The sequence below is a fragment of the Danio rerio genome, chromosome 17 (genome assembly GCF_052040795.2).
Source record: "Danio rerio strain M-AB ecotype USA chromosome 17, GRCz13ab, whole genome shotgun sequence".
Classification (NCBI taxonomy): domain Eukaryota; kingdom Metazoa; phylum Chordata; class Actinopteri; order Cypriniformes; family Danionidae; genus Danio; species Danio rerio.
Genome location: NC_141037.1, coordinates 29,234,123 through 29,253,637, shown reverse-complemented (window position 1 = coordinate 29,253,637; position 19,515 = coordinate 29,234,123). Strand labels below are relative to the sequence as shown.

General features: G+C 36.7%; 1 protein-coding gene across 9 annotated transcripts in view; it reads right to left on the bottom strand.

Moving 5' to 3' along the window:
• LOC141378579 (uncharacterized) overlaps positions 1-17,277 on the bottom strand; it is a 171,061-nt gene extending 153,784 nt beyond the window's left edge. For all 9 annotated transcript variants that reach the window (XR_015513441.1, XR_015513448.1, XR_015513444.1 and 6 more), the window contains exon 1: positions 17,135-17,277. The gene's annotated coding sequence lies outside the window, so the exon portion shown is untranslated. The remainder of the gene's footprint in view (positions 1-17,134) is intronic.
• Positions 17,278-19,515: the final 2,238 nt, after the last annotated feature.

Sequence of the window (19,515 nt, the reverse complement as noted above, 5' to 3'; positions counted from 1 at the left end):
AAGCTAAAGCTAGAATCATAGTTTCTGTTTGTATTCTATTCTCAGTCACCCCCCTATGCTCTATACCTTTCGAACCTTCCAACATTTAAACTTGAATTGATAAAAAAGAAACACAAGCATTAAAGTCATCTTTCGTAGGTGTAATTTGCTTTCCAATTTTTTTTTTTACAGTTCAGATTTAGCAATCTTCATATTGTCAATTGCGTTCCCTTTGCAGTGCACTTTGAAAACATTTGTGCCATTTTGAATGTAATAAATATAATTTGCACAAAAAATGATGGGGCTTTTCTTTGAAGAAGTTGTTACTCCATCCCCATTTGCATCATGGAAGTTTATAACTAGTGTGGTTTAAACGACAGATCTGCGACAGAGAAACTTCTTTTCCCAAACAATGCATCGTACTATGATAGTTCAGCCGCGAGTTATGTCGTTGTTTGGGAAACACACCCCAGGGAGTTGAACCAACACAACTCCATGTTGTTCCAACATAAAATGCTTAAGTTAACTTAATGGTTTACAAATTTAAGTGGACTGAACATAAAACAAATAAATTGGCCAAAGAAATGACAAGAATTTTGTTGTTTCAGCTCATTTTAAACAGGGAGTTTGAACAAGCAGCAGTAATCATTTTTGAGTGTACTGAAAAATCATACTCAAGTAGAAGTACTTGCTCGAAAATGTAGTGCAAATAGAGTAAAAGTTTCTGTTTTAAATATTACTCGAAGAATGAGTAAAAAGTAGCCCTTTTCAAAGTACTCAAGAGAAGTGAGTGTTAGGCTGTGAAAATCTGATGCGTTTATATGCAATCTGTGCATGTGTGTGTAAATTTAACAATCTACAAAGATTTTGGACATCTTCCTGGACACTTTTAATGCTTCCAAATGGTTTTCTGCATTCTCAAAGTGAACATGTCTTGATTTGAATTCTGATTGAATTGTTCAGTATGATGCAACCCACTATCCATGTGCAATTTGATTGGACAGGAACCACAGGGCTGATTTTCTACCAAGCCAATCCCCACAGACAAGAAAAAAAAGTAGTGGCTGTTGGTTGAAGGAAAATAGTGGAGTAAAAGTACTGATAGAGCACTAAAAATGTACTCAAGATAAAGTAAAAGTACGTTTTTTAAACTACTTAGTAAACAACAATTCCTGAAAAAAAAAAACTGCTTAATTTGTAATTTTTTACTTTACACCACTGGTTAGATCATGATATGACCAGAAGTCATTTTATGATACTTTAACTCCTTACAAAAGAAGGATGTTTTAAATTTTAAATGAAATTACTTGTAAAGCTAAATAAATTCAATAATAAAAAAACAAAAACAAGCAACTTTTTCTTTTTAAAGTGTGCTGTATATTTAATTCACATTTCCTCATGAAATAGGGTTATTTTCTTCTTAAATGCACAGTCTGTCCTCTGCTACGCAGGGAAGTGTTTCGTGGTCTTTCTAGCTGACACACGCAGCTCAATTCAAATCACTGCAGTCTGCTTTGGCCCAAACTGATCCAGTCAAACATGACACGGGCCATTGCAGCAACAGAGCAGAATGAATGAGGACAGCAGTTCATCTCTCTCTCTGCTGCCATGCTCTGGTGGATCGCCTTTGAGTTAGGAAATGAATGCTTTGTTGATGTAAAGAGAGTGAGTGAGTGAGAGAGAGGATCTTTCTGTGGTCTGAAGTCTCTGAAGTCATCGGTGCGAGAACGGATTATTTTAAATTTGGAGCCAGGGTAGGTGATTTGAAGCATTTTGTTATGCTGGTTGAAAGTCTCTCAATAGCACCCATTACGTTCAATGGTCTAAGCATATTTTTATCATCTGTGTAAAGTGTAGGACAGAAAAAAACTTCCAGTCAAAATTTTTGGTGTTGGGATAATGCAACTCTTCTTTTCTTTGTGAAGTTTTACAAACTAATTTCGAGAGGAGCATGTGATATGAGTGATCGTGGCTGACCTCTCATTCATAATCACCAATAGTCCAATCAAATTGATTCAAGTTTACAACAAATAGACCGATTTCGCTCTATTACATTATCTTTGTTTTGGAAGAATCTGCCTTCCACCCCATCTTCCTCTTTTCCTCCCCTTTCCAGAGGGAGCTTTTGAAACCTACCTGATCTCGGACCCCCTTATTTGCTTATTGAGCAGGTAAGAGCCCTGGGCTCAATTATCTCTGAGCTCAGAGTTCCAAACCTGCTTACAGAGTCAATCATATTTAAGTGTGAACTCTTGAAAATCTTTTATCATCATTGTTTATTTATTTACTTGCTTATTTCCTCTTATTTTACATGTCAGCTCAATGTCTCATAATTCTGTCTATTTAAGTGTTCTATCTTGTGAGGGTGGGACTGGGGTGGACTGTGGTTAAAAAAAAAAAATTGTTTACAAGTAGATTGAAATTACTCTGTAAATTGTTGATGTGAAAATAATAAATCTGTCCGAACATCACATCTGCACGTCAAGATGTGAATTTGCATATTTCTGCAAACCCTGTTCTCGAAGACAGGTCACATCATGTTCTCATTTTGCAGATTCACAGGGAGCATGTCCACCAAAGCAGCTGAAAATGCCAAGTCTCTTTCAAAAACTCTTAGCTGAGCACTTGAGAGTACTTCTGCATCACTGCGTTTAACTCAAGGTGATTGCATGTACTATATAGGATGTGCAAAACAGTATGCGAGACGAGTAGTATGTCTGAAATTACATTATTCAAAAAAACAGCAGCCAAGATGACCTACTACTTCCAGCAAGATTCTGAAGTGCCCTTTTTGGACACTTTAAAGGGCACCTATGATGAAAATCATTTTTTGAAGCTATTTGGATAGAACTGTGTAGATATAGTGTACCCACAGTCATATTAGGGGGATATACTGTAAACACAATTCTATTTCTAAAACACAAAGTCTATTTCTTATTTTATTTCCTGACATTAAAATAGGATACAAATCCCTCACATTTTGAGGCCACTGTAACATTTGGAACATTGTAACGACTTTGCAAGAAGGCTTGAATTAACTCCACAAAACATCAAATAATCATGAGGAAAGTTCTTGCTGTAGAATTTTCACAAACATTACATGAGGTCTGCTCCCTTCATGTCTGTAACAGTGCTGTTCATCTGACGAAGCCAAGGTGGAGACCGAGGCACACTCTGACAGGCTTGTTGGAACGGTGGGCAGGGAGAACTAGCAACAGCAACAATGTTGTTCAAACCAGAAAATCCAATATTCTGAAGGACATAATAAATAATCTGATGGGTATTTTGAGCTGAAACTTTACAGACACATCCTGGAGACACAAAAGACTTACCTTAGGTCTTAAAAAAGGGGTACAATGGGTACACTTTAATATACCATGATGACACACGAAAGAATGGGAGTAAAGCAACCCAACTAATGCAGGTTGGTCATGTGATAATAAAAAACGGCAGTTGTAGGTTGTAAGGCAAGTTCAAAGTACCAACACAAGTAATATTTGATTTCAGACACAGCTTCATAGCACAGCTTCATAGTACATTCTACACAACACCTCAACACATTGCAAGTTCCAAACACACAGTGCGCTCATTAAAAACAACAGAAAAAACAAGATAAAATACTTTGGTGGACATGATGTGTTACAGTATTATGTTTCTACTGTATTATTATGGGCGTTGAACTGTAATGTTCTGTCACTATAGTGATTGAGAGATCTCCCTCGTCTTGTCATTTCAGGTCTGTGACTGTGTGGATTTGGATCGTGATTGGATCTTTAGCTTTAGCAATTTCTTTGAAATCACCAACCCCACCTTCATAGTTAATATGACACGGAAGTTAGTGTCCTTTTTTCATTATCCTGATGTACAAGTGAATCAGGATTTTATCCTTTGGCAACTGATTGGAAGACAGGTGCTGTAGACAAAACTTTTAATTTGAATGCCAGTTTTTACTCTTAGTTGTGGAGGATTACTGTCTGGAATCAACGTCGGCACCCTCTTTGGTGCAGAATGTTTTCAGATGCCTAATGATAATGAGAAGCTACATTTTACAGATGGAATCATTTCATAAACCACAACAGGGCAGAAACAAGACATGCTCTGATAGTCCAGCTCTGAAGCATTCTATGTGAGGTGAAGAGAATTTGTTTTAGGGGAAGTAAAGGTTATAGTATTCAATTAAAGAATATGAGGTCCAAGGAATGTTTACAAAATAATGATATACACATTATTTATAACAAGCCCAACTATAAGCATATAAAAATAAGAAGAGTGCATTTTGATTTCATGATGATTTTAATGTTTAAACATTACAATCAGAATTCAAATCCATTGTAAAGTCAACACATGTTTTTTGTTGTTGTTTTTTTTGGGTGCAAGCTGTATGCCAATATTTTATTAGCAAAACGTATCTTAACAAGCAGTTACAGTAATTCAATTTATTTGTATAGCACTTTTTATTTTAGATATAAATTCAAAGCTATTTTACAGAGAGAAAGCATGATTCTACCTTAAAATTAAAGTGGTTATTAGAGGTTATTATAGGAACGTCATGTACAGTACATATTGCAAAAGAGCAAAGTTATAATACAATCATGTAGATAATGATGGTACTCAAGCAAGAACATGATAAAAGCAGTGATTACACACAGTGATCATGACTACAATGCAAAGAAAATTACTAATGCTATTTATTCATATCACCCTTAAACTAGGCTTTTAAAAAGTCACTCTGTGCACATTGTAGTTTCTATGTTCATGTCAACTTGGACACCATTTTTTAATGATTGATAAAAGGTGCATGACTTTCTTTACAGATAAGATTTTAGTATGGATATAAAGGTCAATAACAGTCATGTTTTGGTAGTATTACTGAAGAGAGAAACAGTGATGCGTGGTGTCAGATTAATGAGAAAAAGGCAGTAACACACAGCAGTTCTATTTTTATGTGCCAGGTTACTACATGCTTGGCAGCTGTTAAAAGCCCACAGTACTATTATAAATTTAGAGGAAGGTTTGTTTTTTTACTAAAAATGGAATTTAAACTCAATAATAATGATAAGTGGAACAGACACAATATATTTGTAGTTGTGGCATTCTATAATTGTATTTTAATTAAAGTATGTGAATTTAAAGATATAATTTCAATAATTTAATGCAATTTAACTAGTTTTCAGCTCAAAAGCCAAGTGTCACAGACTCGGTTGTAAGTAGTAAATTTTAATGTAATGATAATTTAACTTAATATTAATCTATATTATATATTAATATAATATTAATATATATGATAAATTAATATAGTATGGATACAAAGATCCTCGCCACAGTGGTCACTTTCTTGCTTGGTTTGGGACTTGTAGAGCTGTGCATTGATGGATTTGTTCTTCAGTGTTTGGGCTTTCAGCAGTGAAATTTAAATCACACTGAACTTAACTAAACTGAACTTCAACTCTGAAAACTGGACTGACAGTTTAAATTTACTAGAACTTCCATATGTTAAGCTGCTTTGACACAATGTCTAAAATGAGTTCTGGTTTGATGTAGAAAAGACGTCCACAATAACCACATCTGGTCTTCAATTAGATCTAATACGGAAGTCCTGTTGACGTCAATACTGGACATTCGGTGGACGTCAAAAAGAAAAGAAGTCATCTGGCAACACAGTCTGCACCTTCAGGGGACCAAAATTGTATGTTCAAAAATGACGTGCAATAGACGTCGTTTGGAAGTGTCTTTGCACAGTGTGAATCTACATTGTAAAAGCACTATAGAAATAAGCATGAATGGAATAATATATTATGTTATATTAATATGTGGTATAAGTTCACATAACGTGTAAAGATTATTTATTTACCTTAAATAGCTTCTGGTAATTTGCTTCCTCATTTGAGTTACTTTAACTGACTAGGTTTTGCAGTATATATAAACATGCACAAGATTGGATTTTTTATTTTTTTTGGCCAATGTTGCATTATTATGTCTTCATGTGTGGTTTTATTTACATACACAGATGCCATTTTGAGCTTTGTAATCCAGCTGTTTTCTGCTGGAACTGCTTTTGTGAGTTTGAGGCCAGTCCACAAATCAGCATTTCTGTGCTCCACAAAAATAAAAATGCATCCAGAACCCAATTAAAGGTTTACTTCATCCCAAAATGAAAATCTTTTACTAACCCTCACAGTGTTCCAAACCCATAAGACTTCAGTTCAAATGTAGAATAAAATAACATATTTCTTCAAATCAACAAACTCATCAAATCAGAAAGATTTCCGACCCTCCATTTAAAGTCTCTTCTCCACAAGATTTATGAAGCAATATCAAATACATCCATGAATCAAGAAAATTAATCCAAGTTTTCTGAAGAAACATTTATATCCTGATTTAAATTAGGCATATATTCAGATCTAAACATTGCTCAATGAACATAAACAAACAAGCCAAACAGGCTTGTTATGCACAAGAACAAACCTCATTGGTTCTCACAGAAGTTGACGTAAAACACTAGAATCAACTTCACTGATTCTTCCTCTTCAAGCATGCATACTTTTAAAGGGTCCAAAGCAGTCAACAGTTCAACATTAAATAATTAATGAAAAGAAACAAGACTGATCGACAATGCATTTCAAATGGGATATCACTGAAAAAAAAAATCATGTCCTTCCAAACCAAAGTGAATGTAGGACTTCAAAGGGTATATGACTGATTCACACTATTATGATTCTTTACACAGATCATTTGTTTAATATTGCACACCACACTCCATTAGTTGGGCAACCCATTAGGTGGCAAAGCATTTAAAGCACACTAATCCGAACACTTACTTACTTACTTACTGTACTTACTCCCAGAGCCATTTATATTAAAGATAATATTTAGCCACACCATTTTGGTGTTTCATAACATCTAATTTTTCTGAGGTGGGTTGTTAGCTCAACGCTCATCCCACAACCTGGAGGACCAGGACATACACACACTACAGAAAAATTAGCTTACCCAATTCACCTGTTGCGCATGTCTTTGGACTTGTGGGGGAAACCAGAGCACCCGGAGGAAACCCACATGAGTACAGGGAGAACATGAAAACTCCACACGGAAACTGACCCAGCAGGAGTTTGAAGAGGCAACCTTCTTGCTGTGAGGCGACATCGCTGCCCACTGCCCCTAATCCAAACACACTCTGTCCATATTAGCATCTTCAAGCTGCTCATCCCCACTTAAACATTCCTTTACTATTCCTTTACTATTGCAGATGTTAGCCTTACTAAACTCAAACATGCCAGGGTTCCTGTGTCAGCCTCTTACAGTGATTTTGCCCATATGAAAACATTCCCTTATATTGCTTATAATGAACTATATGCATGGCGGAGCGTGACGTATTTCCGGTTAAATATGAGGCCGCTGGCTTAGCTCAACCTATCGTACAGTACTGTGCTACAACAGGACTACTGCTGACCAAACAACTTTATTGTTTCAGCCACATGACCTGGAATTTGGAAGAGGACAAAGCGACCAAACACAGACCCAGAACATTGCCTTTAAAGTAAAAAGACCAAACATAAACATACATGCACAAAAATGTCTTTATCTATTTTATATATTTGTTTATTTCAGAATAGGCCCTTTATATTATTCACTGCATATAATTTGAATTTAATTAGTCAACAAATGTAAAATTGTGATTAAGTATTTTATTGAGCAGAAAAGATAAAATTGAATCAGTTGTGTTCTCAGGACGTGGCTCTTCTGTTACATATGCAAAGAGAGGTATTTTGGCAGATATGTATGAAAAAACACCTCCGTTTCATGGAACTCAACACAAGTGAATCTGTAAATGCGTTGCACAAACATGCTATTGTGGGCACAGATGACAGTCAAACCATTCCATGCCAGCAACTGTCCCTGATTAAGGTTAGTTTTGTATTCATACATTCAGACCTGCACTTGCCAATAATAAGGATGGTCCATGTGGACTGGTGATTCATCTTGACACACTTGTGTGACATATTTATTTTGATATAACTTTTTGATATTATAATTTTTATTATAATTTTGATAAACTACTAAATTACAGTGATAGTTCACCCAAAACTGAGAACAAATTTTTTTAAGGAAAAAACAAATAGCTTTCTTCAAACTAAATTATTTTGTGATCAACATTAGAATGAAACCTGTTTTCAAGGAAGAGTATGACATCATTTTCCATTTGGGTAAATTATCCCTTCAACACAATGACATATTAGAACAGAAAATAAAAGGTGCTTATAAGTTATTTTATAAGCTGGACCACACATCACAGTTAGGTCTAGAAAGAAGCATTTTGAAGTTGAGAAAAGCAAAGTGCGATGCTATTTGTTGTTGACAGCCCCATCATTTTCAATTAATAGACAAACAATGTTGATATTGTAATTATACCACACGTAAAACCTACAGTAAAGAAAACTTGCTGTTGAGGTAAGAGTTGAGGCTGATGCTGATGTTGTACCGTAAGGAACTCAGCAGTGGTAGCCAGAAGTACTGTCCTCACATCTTTGAAACGATCCTTTCAAACATTTAGATGTCATAATTATGTAGTTGATGTAAACATATATAAGTGGGCTATAACAGCATAAAGCACTAACACAACTATCAGTAATGTTAGATGTTTTAGTTAGCAGTGATCCTGTTGTAGCACAGTACTGTACGACAGGCGCAGCTAAGCCAGCGGCCTCATATTTAACCGGAAGTAATCATGCTCCGTGTGCATATAGTCCATTGGTAACAGATATCTGTTATCATTACTTTAATGTATTGTCATGATCCATAACACAATGGTTTATTACACATCACACTATTTTCAGGACAATAAGGTGAATAAATGCACAAAGTTTAGTACTCAATTTGAAACTCGGCCCTTGTACTAACTGCAGACTATATCAGATTTTGTACAAGCAAGATGTGTCCGGCACACATCAGTCACTATTATGCATGCAATTTAGTCAAGTTAATGCGTCAGGAGCTGAGCGCATGCATGTGGTTAATGATGCAACTGACCATAACGCAGTGCAAACTCAGCTTGTCTTCTGACCATCACGTTCACAATCTCCTCCATTATTACTATCGTGCTGTTCTCCTGTCTCAGCGTCTCATTTAGCTGATTGATACAAGGAAGCAGGCGAGAGTTATTCCACGTACAATAATACGAGCGTGACCATTTTATCTCTGTGTTCTGGCATTTAAGGGGAGCTGTTAATGTGGAGGGCTGCAGAGTGACAGCTCAAACAGAAAGACAAACAGAGTCAGTCTGAGTCCTAAGGCTAAAATGACTCAATGCACCCGCTGCTTTTATACCGTTTCACAGAGCCATTAAAACCTGCAGGTCTACTGGAGCAGGACTCAAAGGGAGAGGAAAGATGGAAAGAGACAAAGACAGAAAGAAAAGAAAAGCAGGCCGGCAGAAAGAATAGGAAAAGAAAGGGAGAGGTAGAAGAAAAACTGCAGCATCTGACGAGAACCGACATGTACAAGCCCCTCAGTGACTTCAGTGCTTGACTGGAATAACCCTTACCTTCAGCACAAAGGCATGATAGCACTCTCTCTCACACACTCACACACACACACACACACACACACACACACACACACACACACACACACACACACACACTGTTCCTCAGGCTGGACCGGGTCAGACTCTCGGATAGATTGTCTCTCCTGTAAATTCTGACTCAGTTTGTTGGAGGTAGACGGGGATTTCTTTCTGTGTTTCAAAAGGTCAAGTGGAAAACAAAACTAAAAGGCAGCAGTATTCATGGATGCTGCTCTTTGGTTATGCAATAACCCAGTCAAAGGGAGTCACAGAACAGCCATTCTTAATTATAAATGATGATACTATAATAGAGTTATGATGTGTTCGCATTATGACAGGGGTGATTCTATCGGTGGCCAAATTCTAATAGTAAAGTAAAGGGTTAGAGAAAACCACATTTACAAAATAAACTATGAAGTTTGTGAAACAACTGATAGTCATTGACAATTGTTATTTCATAAACTCTATAATATTATGATTTTGACAAAAGATCATAGATGTGTATTCATACAACAGTTCTGTCTGGTTCTTGAATCTGATTGGCTGATAGCCGTGCGATACTCTGCAAATAACAGCACTCCTACAGCCTCTTTAGCCTTCGCCCTTGTGCATTACTCTGCCCACATACAGTGACAAGTCGAGGACACCCAAGAGTTTGACAAATATTGCAGCTATTGGACAACATAATGTACTTTTGAGGCTTTTTAGAGGAGAATGTAGTTGGTTAAATTGCAAATATGCAGTTTATTAATAAGGATAGTGCCTATTGGCTCTATAGCTGTCTCTCCACTCCACCAATAGCTGGTGTGTGGTGAGCGCACTGGCGCCATTGTCCTGTCGCTGCCATCACATCATCCAAGTGGATGCTGCACATTGGTGGGGGTGTGGAAAAACCCCCTTCATGATTGTGAAGTGCTTTGGGTGTATGACCATACACAATAAATGCGCTATATAAATACATATTACATTACGAAGAACAGCGACCGCATAATAAGTCCTTAAGAGAGAAAAACATTGTTTTCTTAACGAAACTTCCAAACTACAGCTGAACAAATCACTATAATTTAGGTAAGGAATCATTCCAATAGCTCTAAAGTGACGTTGGGGAAGTAGCAACGTTTTTTGCTGTTCTGACATCAGCTGCAGTTGTGAATGAATGGCAGAACAAAGTAGTTCCTCATACAAAAAGTTTTTGAGACTCTCCGTGTTTGATTTTCTTTTTCTGCACACGATTATTTTGTTTTTCATGTATAATTAATTATAACTTTTTGCAGACAAATACACAGAGCACATTGCACTTGTTATATGTGGTTAAATAAAAATTCCACAATGTAAAAACTGGTTGAAAAAAAACTCAAGATGATGCCTGACAGTTAGTTACACTTTCAGATATCCAACTATCCAGTTTTGGTAGTAAGTGATCCACAAATAATTTACTAACATATTTAAATGTGTTTATGACTCCTGAAATCACAGTGTGTGTATCGCTTAAATGACAGAGTTGTCTGCTTATATCAGACAATTTTTATTATTATTTAATAATGATTTTAAGACTACATGTGATCCAGTCATGACTATGCAAACTCTCAAAAGCTATAAGACAAAAGTTGTCAACTAAAATGTTAAAGAATAGATTTCAGCCACATTCATTTTAAAATTTGACACAATGAAAAATGTTATCTTTTGTTATAAATGTATTTTATTAGCTTACTTATAGAATTTGTCATAGGATATATGACCCCATAAAAGTTTAAATAAAATAAAATAATTTGAAATAATTCTGAATGATGAGAAATGGTAAAACATGGCCCCTTAAAAGTACAAGTGGCCCTTGCTTGACCATTCACCTGATAGCAAAAAAAAGTTTCACAACCAATTACAAAGAAGTGGCAAGTTACAAAACTAAAGGGAAATTAAAATTGGCTGTTAGTTTATGCACCCTCAGGCTGTCCTTTTCTTTAGTAGAACATTAAACATGATTTTAGCTGAATCTTGGTGATTCATGAAATGCAAGTCAAAGTGAGCATCAATTTGTTGAAAACTATTTTGAAAATGTATTTAGTTTTGCCTGTATGTTGCCAGTAGCCATCTGTCTTAATAAAAGACGTTTCAGCTAAATATCTAAACTGATCTATAAAGTACATTTAATAGATTTAGCGATCACAAACTTTCCTAAAAGTAACTAATTCTCCAGTTCCCCCTGAAGGAGATTGCCATTAGTATTTCACAATAATGTCCTCTGCAATCAGCTGAAATTTTGATGTCACAAAGACCTCCCGAAAATCAAATCAAGAAGGGAAAAAAATCCTTTATCTGTGTAATTATTTCCTAATCATTCTCTCTCACTATTTCAGCGCTTTCCATCACGAGGAGGATATGAGGCATAAATTTGATGATTAGCTGGATTGCTTTCTCGCTGTTTGCTTTGTGTAGGTCACGGCTCACCTGTGGAGAGTAGCATGTAATCTGGACCGAAGCGCTACAGTGATTCTGGCTGAGAAATAGATGTGCCTGTCACATCGAATTAAATTTTCCAAGAGCTGGTCTGGACCTTGATTAAAAGAGAGGCTTCAGGAAACAGAAAGAGAGGGAGTGAAGGAGGAGGAGTATTAAATCAGAACAAGGGAAAAGAGGGAAGGTATGAAGGACGAACACACGGCAATATCAACAGGCTAAACAGCAGTCTCACAGGTGTGAAGTAGTCTGGCTTATAAATGCTATTAGTAGTCTTTTATCTGACTCGACAGCTCACTAAATGCAGGGCTGCTCCCTCTGGAGTAATTGGGCTGATGAATGTCATTGCTCAAGGGCACAGCGCTGATAACGGCTGTGTGGGACTCTTCAGTTCATAGTTCAGAGTCATCCTGGCTTTAAACCATGAACTGTTTGTTGTCTTGGTCGTTTCAAAGAACGATATCAAGGTTTTAATGGCTACAAAAAGGGGGTCAATATACAGTTGAAGTCAGAATTATTAGCCCCCTTTGAATTTTTTTTCTTTTCAAATATTTCTCAAATGATGTTTAACAGAGCAAGGAAATGTTCACAGTATGTCTGATATTTTTTTCTTTTAGAGAAAGTCTTATTTGTTTTATTTTAGCTAAAATAAAAGCAGTTTTAAATTTTTTAAAACCATTTTAAGGTCAAAATGATTAGCCCCTTTAGGCTAATTTCTTTTTCGATAGTCTACAAAACAAACCATCATTATAAAATAACTTGCAAAGTTAACCTAACCTGCCTAGTTAACTTAATTAAACTAATTAAGCCTTTAAATGTCACTTTTAGCTGTATAGAAGTTTCTGGAAAATATCTAGCAAAAAATTATGTGCTGTCATCATGGCAAAACTAAAATAAATCAGTTATTAGAAATGAGTTATTAAAACTATTATGTTTAGAAATGTGTTGAAAAATTATTTTCTCCGTTACACAGAAATTGGAGAAAAATGAACATGGGGGCTAATAATTGAGGGGGGCTAATAATTCTGACTTCAACTGTATATGTTTTAATTCATGAAAAAAACATTGGATTTCAAAGATATCTGTGAACAGTTCTCAAAAAAAAATCTTGTGAAGAATATTTTAAAGAAGCCATAGTTAAAGTCCCTTTAAGGCAAGTTATTTCACTCAGCGGCCATCTTTGAAATGCTTCTCAGGCAGCATGCTCTGACATTCTGTTTGAATTGGGAAACATCAAATTCTCAAAAATTGCATGCCAAGCTTACAACTGAATTTCATATTACGAATCACCAATGAAATGAAACAACAACTGTCTCTTTAGATTAATTTCTAAACATTTGAATCACACAAAATCAGCAATAACTCACGTCTGGACTGCTGGCTCCTCCATGAAGAATCGTCAGTCTATATCTATGACTGATTGGCTCCTTTACTAAAAGCCAGGGTTTCATTCGTCATATTGACCATAACACTTTTCCTTATTCAAAACTATACATGACTTGTGTATTCTACAGTCTTGGCTGAGTATTTTATTGAATTGTTCTCTGATATGTATACATAGTAGGCATGTGGCTTAGATACGCCAAAAAAAGAAGAAAATAAATTAGAACCATAAGAATTCCCCCTTGAATCAAAAGCTCGGTTTTGACCATATTTTAAATGGCTGTGGATATTAAAGAGCTCTCTCTCACACACACACACACACACACACACACACACACACACACACACACACACACACACACACACACACACACACACACACACACACACACACACACACACACACACACACACACACACACACACACACACACACACACACACACCCTCTGAAATACATAGATGCAAAGATGTGGGGGTGGCTGAATAAATCTACAATAGGTCTTTCCCAAAATTTGATTCTAAAAAGGAGCTGTGATGAGATGCTCCGTACATGATTGCATTACCTGAGAGCAAAATTATTCATATCTCATTTTCAAAATAATGGTTCCACATAGAAAGTATAAAGTTTACACCCACTGGCGATACCATTCAATATATGTTCGCATTGCATAGCAAAGTATAGAAATCAATGTAAAGTTAAGGTGTGGCTTAGATTTAATATGATAAAAACTTAGATAAATAAAAAAAAGAGAGAGAGAAATATCATTGTTGTGATCTCTTTGGGAAATGTTGTGACGAATGGAATGCAGTCTGGGGCATGTATATTAACAATCCTGTGTGGATCATTTTGTTCTGATTCTAATTTTTACACACATGGAATTTAAATGAGAATGAAGAAAATGTGGTGTTTGGGGCTCAAGGTATGTATAAAGTATGTACTGAACTCTTTATTTTTCAGCTATGCCTTTAATATCTTTTTCATTTTAAAGAAACATTTTTGCAATGGTAAGGTTCAGTGGGTTTTTTAGTTCTCTAAACCAGGGGTTCTCAAACATTTCAGCCAGCGACCCCTAAAATAACAATACCAGAGGCTCACAACCCCCAATATTCTCTGAGGTGGTTATAAATAAATAAACCTTGCATACAGCAGTGCACACAATAGGCCCAAGTCTATTCATCATTTAATTTTGGAGAACACCACTCAGAAAACATCCTCCATGTTGAGTTGTAGCCTTTGTTTATTTTTATTGTATGTGAGTGCCGTAAAGGTGTCAGAAAGTTTAACCTGACTCCACAAAATCAATGTGCTGCATATGACGCTATTGCTGTGTTTTTAAAATCAGTAATCACCCAAGGATTTGCAATAAAAAAATCAAAAGGCTGATGGCTTTTAATTAGCACGTGTTTTTTATGTGTATCATTAACTTGTTAACATGTTACTATTAATTACTATTTTGTTCTTCAGTAGGTTATTGATAAAATATGGTCATTCTAATAGTTTAAAAAAATGAATTTGATATTTGAAAATCATTAAGCAAGTCTCCCTCCCCCCTTATTGTCCCGCGACCACCGGGGAACCCCAACTTTGAAGACCACTGCTCTAAACCACTAATATAATTCAAGAACTGTTATTTTAAAGAGTGAGTCAACAAAAAAAAAATCACTCTTTGACTCCTTTTATAGAGGTAGAACTTTTCCACAGTTTGTAGAATTACTAAGGAAAACACCCACTTTTTAATGGGTTTGCACTGCAGGAACTGGGGGTGATTTTAGTTCTAGGAATCCCATTTCGACAGACTAAATTAGCTCCTACTTCGGAGGAGCCCAGTGTTTTAAAATGTTAATTTTAAAGTGCCATTTACTGGTTGCCTTTTTCTCTGTGGCATTGGCTTCTTGTCTCTTCCTATGTGATATGTAACGTTGTAAGTTGTCATAGTTCATTTAGTCCTTCTTTGTGCTCTTTCAATCATGTTTCATTTTCATTATCATGAAACACACAACACACAGATAAGCACAGCTTCAATGATAGAGTCTTCCACCTGAGAGTTGATTTTGTTAAACACAATGCTTTATGTCACTGTAAGCAGGTTTACGTCACTTCAGAGTTCCTAGTATCCTTGCAAAAGTATCCAGAAAAAAGGTCCAGGGGGGAATAGTTCTCAGGAACCAGGCCTAGTGACTTCACTCCTGAAACTACCCAGTGATAGTTTCTAATCTTCTGAACCCCACAATAAACCCCAGATTAATGTGTAGTTTAAAAGATGGCTGCTAAAACAAGGGCTATGGGAGATTAGGGGCGTACTCACACTATGTACAGTTGCCTTGAACCGGGCCGAAGCACACTTGCCCCCCCCCCCTCCCGTCTCCCTCGATGGCCCCCACTCACATCGAATTTGGGCATAAGCAAGCTTATGTCATCGATGATTCGCTGTTCAAAAAAGAAGCACGCTCTGTCTCAGCACAGTGAAGATTTCTTTATAACGTTATATCGTTTTAATCCTTTAAGATGCAATGACACGCAGTCAAATAGTTCGCCGAACAGATCAGCCACATTTGATGCTCATAAACAATCATAAATTCATCATGCTGAAGGAATTAGGAGGTTTGCTAAAGGTGCAGCGAGAGGTTTGCGTCTTTAATAATCCACGACAGTTTGCGTTTATTGAACAGTAAGAATGATTAATTAATCCATATGAAACAGTCCCTTAAAAGTTATGTCTCGTCTTCTGTTTCGGGCTCAGGCGCACTTTGCACTCACCCTACAAGAGTACCACGCCAAAGACCAAGTGAACTGCGTTCTGGCACACCTCTTTCAACCGGGCCAGGGCCGGCCAAGTGAACCGTGCTTGAGCCCGATTCAGCGCACTCACAATTCTCAAAATTCTGGGCACGGTTCGGATAGTACAGTGTGAGTATGCCCTAGGAGGACTCAAATTAAGGGCCCTGATGAGACAGGGGGCCCAATGCAGGACATTTCCACTAAATTTACCTCCTAGATGTGATCTTGATTTAAGGGGGGACTCAGTCACTACACTACATAGGGCCCAGAAGCCATAGAGTGCCCCTCTTTAGAATAAGCACTGCACTTTACCTGAATCTATGAAGCAGGAAGCAGCTTTTTTTTGCTGTGCTGGCACCACTTTTACTTTTGCATTACATTGCAAAACATGTACTGTCTGAAATGACTCAGTGTTAGGATATAGAATGTAAATGTAAAATGCACCATGTGTCGCATATAAACAGTTGAGTGGCAAAATTTTCAAATAGTGATGGAAAACTTGTCAGCTGGAGTGAAGCAGACACTGTTTCATTCAATGGCAGAAATCCTTCAAACAACAACAACAAAACCTGCCAACAGTCAGTAACACACAATATGAAAATGAGAAATAAACTGGCCGCATGATGTTTGTCCAATCATTGACAATGACATGGCATGAGCATAATATGCAAAGTGTCTATATGATGACCCACTTAGTAGAAACCAAATCCCTGACAAACTAGGCTTTTACACCAAACACTTAATGACTGGTGGGCTTTAGCAAATGTGTGCCCGCACTAAAGTAGCGCTGACCACATAATTGAATTTATTTTAGCTGACTACTATTACAACACTCATCCTGATTTTTTGTTCATTTGGCTTTAACCTCATCAACAGCACAGTATACAACAGTAAATTAAGATCCGTTTGGTACTACATCAGAAACACAAACTATCTTCCATGCTTAAAGAGTAATGAAATATGACTAAACTTACCCTAAAGTCCAAATATTCCTCGTCATAAAACTTTTTGGTTGACGTTTTTGTAGATTCTGCAACTTTATTCAGGACATTCAATGTTCTCAGACACCAAATACATCAATCACTTCACTTTTCCTGAATACTCTTCTTCAGCTTCTATGTTGATTTTCAGAACAGCTTTTATTATAGCGCCACCGGTCTCTCTTTTGTGCAACTGCAGCAGCTCGAGAGCCATGATCTAAAGATAAAATCTATTGACCTTATTCTCCGCCGATGAGTGGGCGCTGCCATTTGAATCTTTTTGGCTCGAGACTTCCGGTCTCATTCCCTTCCATTCATTTATAGACATTAAAAACTGCTCATTACACTGCTTGATGTTGCAATTTGATATTTTCTTGTTATATTATTCTACTTGGTCTGTATAGTCATACAATTATTTGTTTGTAGAGCAAGTAGTTTGACCGTTTTCTGCCGTTTATTATTCCTAGTCATTTCTCCCATAGGCGACTGAATCGGAAGTTCTAAGACAATCGCGAAAACAGGCGCACTTCTGCATTTTAGAATAAGGTCAATAGATCATGGCCCATTTACATTTCATCACAGGCCATTGGAGAAGGAAACTGACACACTGGCTGGATGGCAAAAAATCCTGATTTGTCAAGCCACAGTTGATTGCACCTGGTGCGAACAGCTTTATAGGGACCTATTGCTTTGATTCAAGAGTGTCATTACATTGAACTTTCATAATCAAGTCATACAATTAGAGAATTCAGTGTTCGGAAATCCATGATTACTTGCTAATCATGAGCAAATCAGGATGCAATGTAAAAGTTAATAATACAGTTATTTAACTGGGTTTAGCATGACACAGTCATTGATTCAATATATAAATCCTGGTAATATGTCAACATTTGCTTATAAGTGTTTCTGCTATCCTTTTTCAACCACTAATTATTAAACATTATTTAAATGTTGTGTGTGGTGGCATAGTGGTTCAGTGGCTATCACTGTCACCTTACAGCAAAAAGGTCGCTGGGTCGGTTGGCATTTCTGGGTTTTCTCCGGGTGCTCCGATTTCCCCCACAGACCAAATATATGACCTATATGTGAACTGGAGCAACTAAATTGACTGTAGATTATGAGTGTGTATGTGAATGTGAGAGTGTATGGGTGTTTCCCAGTTCTGGGTTGCAGCTGGAATGGCATTAGCTGTGTAAAACCTATGCAGGAATAGTTGGCGGTACATTCCACTGTGGTGACCCCTGATAAATATGAGACTAAGACTAAGGAAAATTATTGAATGAAAGCTGTCAATGTTTAATATATCCAACCATATTTCAACATTGAATGTTAGTCATGTGCAGGCTGGTTTTAAACCGTTCAACATTAAAAGTTGTATCAGTGTTGCTTCAACGTTCAAACAACAACTGACATTATTTTGACTATATTCTAACATTAAAGACCGGTCATGTGCAGGCTGAGTGGTTTAATATTTTGATAAGTGAAAAGCTTTGCATTTGTATTTTAGATGGAGGATATGAACAGTGGTGGAAAGAGTACTGAAAATCATACAAGTAATAGGTTGGATTTAGGTTGTGACATCAGGTGACCAAATTTCAATGTCTAGCCAGTGTCTAAGTACAACATTATTTTAATGTCCAATAGTGATGTCAAATGTTGTTGATATTTGGTCGATTTTAGCTTGTTAGAAAGTGACCAAAGTCCAACGTCGAGCCAACATTTTAAACCAACGTCATATTGACGTCACAAACTGACATTTATTCGTCAGGTATAGCAACTAAAATCCAATGTCTCATAGACGTCATAGTGGTAATGTGCACATAATGTTATTAGACAATGATATTTGGTTTTAAGTAGGACGTTGGGCATTGATGTTAGCCTGACGTTGAGTTCTGACGTCAACCTGATTTTCATTTCCAAACAAAATTCAACGTCCCCAAAATGTTAGGGTACAACATCAATCTGATGTCATGTTGACATCTTGTGCCTGCTGGCTGTTCAAGGCCATTTTGGTCATTATATCATAAACATCCGTCATCTTCTCATCAGTGACTTGTCTCTGGGTCAATGTATGTAAAGATTTTGGACATTTTTAGACACGTTTAATGCTTCCAAACGGTTTGCTGCAATTATAAATTTAGCCCGTGTCTTGAGGTAGTTCATCTACCTTCTGTGTGCGATGTGTTTGGATAGGAATCACAGGGCTGATTTTTCTAATCTCCATAAACAAGAAAAAGTAAAGTAGTGACTGCAGGTTGGTGGTAGTGGAGTAAAAGACCAGATACTGCGCTAAAAATATACTCAAAGGAGAGTAAAAGTACACATTTTTTAAATTACTTAGTAAATTACAATTCCTAAGAAAAACTACTCAAGTA